A 6,000-nucleotide genomic window follows, 5' to 3' on the forward strand; every position below is an offset into this window, starting at 1 on the left:
GTATGCAAATGATGCAAACTCTTCCACCCAACCAATCACAGTAGGAGTCCCACAAGGAAGCGTCCTTGGACCACTCCTCTTTCTCATCTACATCAATGATCTACCGAATGCATCACAGCTACTCAAACCCATATTATTTGCAGATGACACTACATATGTTTTTTCCCACCCAAACACAGTCATACTAGCAAACACAGTCAATGCCGAATTGCGGAAAATATCTGCCTGGATGATGACTAATAAACTTACCCTGAATACCGATAAAACCTATTTCATTCAGTTTGGAAACAAAGCTGCAAATGATCCGATTAACATAACGATAAATGGATCATTGCCACAAGACTCACAGAAGGAAAATTCCTAGGTATCCACCTTGACAGTAGCCTTAAGTTCCGGACACACATACAACAAATCACCAAGAAAATCTCCAAGACTGTAGGCATACTATCAAAGATAAGGTACTATGTTCCACAATCAGCTCTCCTGGCACTGTACCATACACTCATGTACCCTTATCTTACATATGGAATTTGTGCATGGGGATCAACAACATCCAATCACCTAAAACCCCTCATAACCCAGCAAAAGGCAGCAGTAAGAATGATAACGAATTCTCACTCCCGCCAGCATACTCCACCAATTTTCAAAGGTCTGAATCTGCTCACCATTAAGAACATCCATACTTATTCATGTGCCTACTACATACACAGAACAATACACGCAAATATAAACCCTCCACTCAAACTTCTCCTCACCAACTTAAACAGGACACATGACCACAACACAAGACACAGATCTCTTTTTGATATACCTCGTGTCCATATCACACTATGTAAAAACTCTATGCACATAAAGGGCCCTAAAATATGGAATTCATTACTAGAATATATTAAAGTAACCCAGTCTGAAAATCAGTTTAAGACTCTTCTCAAAAGCCACTTAATCACCCTAGACTAAATGCTAAATATTCAATACACACATACTCACCTATGTACTCCCACATCATAACTTCAACAATCACTTTGAACCTCTTATCCATTGTTGACAGGAATATAATTGAACCATTGTTTTTCACAATAAGCATTTTACTAAATGACTATATGTTTTTCACAATAAGCATTTTAGACTATAATATATCCTTTGTCTTATACAAATTTAATTCACTTATAATTAATAGTCTACTGTTCAACTATGAAATAATTACTGTCCTACTGTACAACTATGATAAAATCCTTAGTATTAAGTAGTCTGTAAGCCAATAATGTTAAGTTGGCCCATAATGCCTAGGCATAATAGAGGATCTCTTTGCATTGCAACCCACTATTGTAAATATAAAATCTCAATGTACTGTTTGCAAAGACATAAAATAAATAAAGTAAGTAAGTTTATTCAGGTATACACAAATACAGTTACATAGAATTATCATACATAGCAGCATATGTGTAGAGAACCTAGGATAATCCAAAAAAGTCAGACAGAGTGACTTATTTCCATTGGGGTCCTTTATAATAAATAAAATAAATAAATAATTTGGCTCTGTTGTTGAGGGGCCTTGCATGCGAGCACACCAAGATGCTGGATCAGTTCGCCTCTCCTTAATTTGGCCTTACATGGGTGTTTGCCTACATCCATGACCAGTTCACAATAGTGATGCTTGGCTGTATGAGAGTACAGTACTACATTAACTTGGTTATTTTAAGAATCACGAGAGATGCATTTACAAAAAAAAAAAAAATACAAGGTGCTTGATATGTTATGTATGTTGCATTCAATGCCAGGATCAAGCAAACTGCATTTTAATCTAGACAATAAACTAGGTAAAATATTTAAAACAAAGCAAAGATATGGAATGTGCAATGAATATGACTAATATTGGAATTTGTCACTACTGTACATGCTATTCTCTACTGCCAACTTTAAGATTTACTGTCTGCAAATGATACAAAACTGTTGCTAATATTTTTTATACATGTATGCTATGAGGATGAGAAATGTGCCAGAACTGTCCACTTTACTAATGCTGGTTTATGTTTTGTTCACTATTACTCTGAATGACAAAGTCCATCTGCTCCAGTAACATACATTGCAAATTTTATGAGCATAACTTTATTAATTATGTAATAGGAAGTTAGACAACCACATATACAGCACACTAGCCCATCTCTACATGCACTAGTAGATCTTCAATTTAAGCTGGAACATTAAAACTTGTAATACAATAATTTAAACTTAAAATATCTTAGGGTATGGTTTCATTATAACAAAGCATTCAGGCAAAATAAATGTAGGATACTGAGGTATTGTAGCATCCCTGTGATGGCATAGCAAAGACACACACAATACTACTTCACAATATTTCTTATGAACAAATTCGGTCAGTACTGGCACCTGAACATACTTCTGGAGTGAAAAAATATCGTTAACCGGGGGTCCACTGTACTAACGTATGTGGAGATCCATAATGTCAAACCAATTGCAGAAACCAAGCAAACATGCATTATACTATAAAAAATGAGGACTGCCTGTTGTCACCCCAATGCCAGACAAAGTGAAAATTCGCACTCTTGTCGTACTACTCATATACAAGCTAAATGTCTGAAGCATCTGCCAATGGCCAAGGGTCAAGACCATAACAGAAAATGACATAAGACCCTGAATAAAACAGGCAAGGAAAGTATTGCTACATATCTGACCTACAAGGTCAGATATACAATAATTCAGGAATTACAGTTAATGTTGTTGATTGTCCCCTCAGATAGGCCTCCAAGAGTATGACAAAGTTGACAGCTTACCTCGGAAACAATTAAATGAAGTCAATATCTAATACAATTGTGATGGTTCACCAAAGTGGAAATGAAGAACCCTAATGAAAATAATTCACTGTTATGGGTTATCTTGGGTAATTTACTCTATGTGTACTTAAATAAACTTATACAAGTTGAGGAAACTATCATAAAGCAGCTAACAAGCTTGAATAAAGTTGAATAGCACAGATAGCATCTAATTATAGCACCTCCACTATACGTATGCAAGAATTTATGAAACTATTTGATAAATACTCACATAGGTTTTCAGTGGTGCTTAAGATAAGATTTCGTTCGAATTTTTAACCCCACAGAGTTAGCCACCCAGGATAACCCAAGAAAGGCAGAATGTCATCGAGGACTGTGTGTCTTATTTCCATTGGGGGCCTCAATCTTGTCCCCCAGGATGCGATGCACACCAGTCAACTAACACCCGGGTACCCACTTGCTGCTAGGTGAACAGGACAACAGGTGTAAGGAAACGCGTCGAAATGTTTCTACCCCACCGGGAATCAAACTCAGGCCCTCTGTGTGTGAAGCGAGAGCTTTGGCAGCCTGGCCATGGGGCCATGTTTGTTGTTGTTGTTAAGGGTCAGTATGGCTCCTACACAAACTTCTTATAAGTAGAAGATGGACATAAATAAACCAGATAAATAGAGGCTATCCTTTCAAGAAATGACTTGAAAGAATGCATTAAAACTGGATAAATTTAGATTTAATCCTTTGGGGGTCGGTAGGTCCTCTCAGAGACTTGTTCTCAGGGTCAGCCAAATTTAAAAAAAAAAAAAATTATTTTTTCTTATGAAAAGATAGAGAATCTTTTCCTGATCATAATGACACCAAAAGTATGAAATTTGATGGAAAACTTACGGAAATATGCTCTCGCGAAGTTAGCGGTCTCAACGATGTTTACGCATTGGCGATTTTGCCCACTTTGAGCCCTATTTTCGGCCAATTCCAGTGTACTAGTCGACAAAAATCATAACTATTTCACTAGAACTACATTTTTTCTATCGAATGAGTACAAGAAACCACCCATTTACCGATTTCAACTATCCAATACAGTGGTCAGAATTTAGCAATTTTGCCAATTTCACACAAATTTCAAAAGATGCCAATTTCCGAATAGAGTCCAGAATAAACAAGAAAGACATTCCTGGCACTAAAATAACATTTCCTCTGTTCATTAGTCACGTTCCCACGCCTCTCTTACATTCTTTTGCTTTCCACTTTGAATTTTTATTCTCACAAAAAATAGAAGATTTGCTGTTATGCAGACTACTGCATTAGTGTAGAAATGGTATAAATAATATCAGCGCACTTGTGAAAGAATATTAGACTCACCAGTTGACGTGTATTGGACGCTTGGCATGATTTGTTTACTTTTGATCTTTGGTAAAAATCGAACATTTCTGCTACTTTGAGCTCAGTTTCAAGGTACTTTTCATTGTAAAATCAGTCAAAATCATCTCAATTTCTGTAATATGTCTTCCATTCTATAAAATGAGACCAGGAAAACTAGAATACAACAATAAATACCATACGAAAATACAATGCAAAGTCGCTGTTTTAATCCAAAAACACGGTCAAAGTTTTTTTTTCTCATTACGCACTGTGTGCTGCAGGATTTTTTGTAGCAACTTTTTATCAAGAGCAAATGGGTAATTTTCAATAACAAAAACTTGGGCAAATTTTCTTGCCACTACCTACGTCATGGCCCAACAAAGTTATACTAAAATGGCCAACAGATGACTTCTAGTCATTTACATTTACTTTAAATGTCCTAAATATCTCCAAGCGATATTCAAAATGGGATGCAAGTTCATCCCACGTATTACACACTCATTTGGTCAATTTTTTACTTCTGGATATGAACGAAATTTCAGGATGCATTCTTCTCCCTCAAGGGAGGTTCCTTAACCCTTTGACTGTTTCGGTCGAATGTTTACATCTTACAAGCCAATGTGTTTGACGTATATATACTCAAAAATTCTAGCAGCTTCAAATTAAGCAGGAGAAAGCTGGTAGGCCCATATGTGAGAGAATGGGTGTGTGTGGTCAGTGTACACTGTATAAAAAAAATCCTGCAGCACGCAGTGCATAATGAGAAAAAAAATTCTGACCGTGTTTTTGGATTAAAACGCCAACTTTGAGGTGTATTTTCATATAGTTTTTATGGTTATATTCTCGTTTTTGTAGTCACATTTGATAGAATGGAAAACATATTATAGAAATAGAGATGATCTTGATTGGTTTTACTATGAAAAGGACCTTGAAATGGAGCTCAAAGTAGAGGTAATGTTTTATTTTTGCCGATGTTCAAGAGTAAACAAATGACGTCATTGTCCAATAAATGTCCAAGTAGCCACTCTAATATGCAGTCATGAATGGGTTGACATTATTTATACAATTATTACAATATTGCAGTAGTCTGCATAACAGTAAATCTTCTATTTTTTGAGTAAAAATTCAAAATAGAAAGTAAGAGTATTATCAGAGGGGCCCGGAGATGTGACTGATGAACAAAGAAAATGTTATTTTAGAGCCAGAAATGTCTGCATTGTTCATTTTGGACCCTATTTTGAAATTGGCATATTTTTTAATTTGCATGAAATTGGCCAAATTGCCAATTTCTGACCACTTTATTGGGTAGTTGAAATCAGTAAATGGGCAGTTTCTTGTACCCAATCGATAATACAAATGGAATTCTAAAGAAATAGCTATGAGTTTGGTCGACTGGAACAATGGAATTAGCCGAAAATAGGGCTCAAAGTGGGCGAAATCGCCAATTCGTAAATATCGCCGAGGTCGCTAACTTCCCATGAGCGTAATTCCGTAAATTTTCCATCAAATTTTGTACTTTTGGTGTCATTACCATTGGGGAAAGATTCTCTATCATTTCATAAGATTTTTTTTTTTTTCAAATATTTTGCGACACCAGGAGACACCTCAGGATTTGGGGTTGCAACAGTCAATGGGTTAAATAAATAAATAAATAAATAAATAAAATATTTATTTATTTGCAAAGGTTACAATGTTTACATATAATAAAATTGGAACAAAGAAAGCCACTATCATTATTATTACTATTATATTGTATTATTATTATTATTATTATTATTATTATTATTGTTGGTAATTTTTACCACTTGACCTATCATTGCTTAGTTAATTTTAAGTTAATTTTAAGCTGCCC

This window comes from Cherax quadricarinatus, unplaced genomic scaffold (genome assembly GCF_038502225.1).
Source record: "Cherax quadricarinatus isolate ZL_2023a unplaced genomic scaffold, ASM3850222v1 Contig1918, whole genome shotgun sequence".
Taxonomy (NCBI): domain Eukaryota; kingdom Metazoa; phylum Arthropoda; class Malacostraca; order Decapoda; family Parastacidae; genus Cherax; species Cherax quadricarinatus.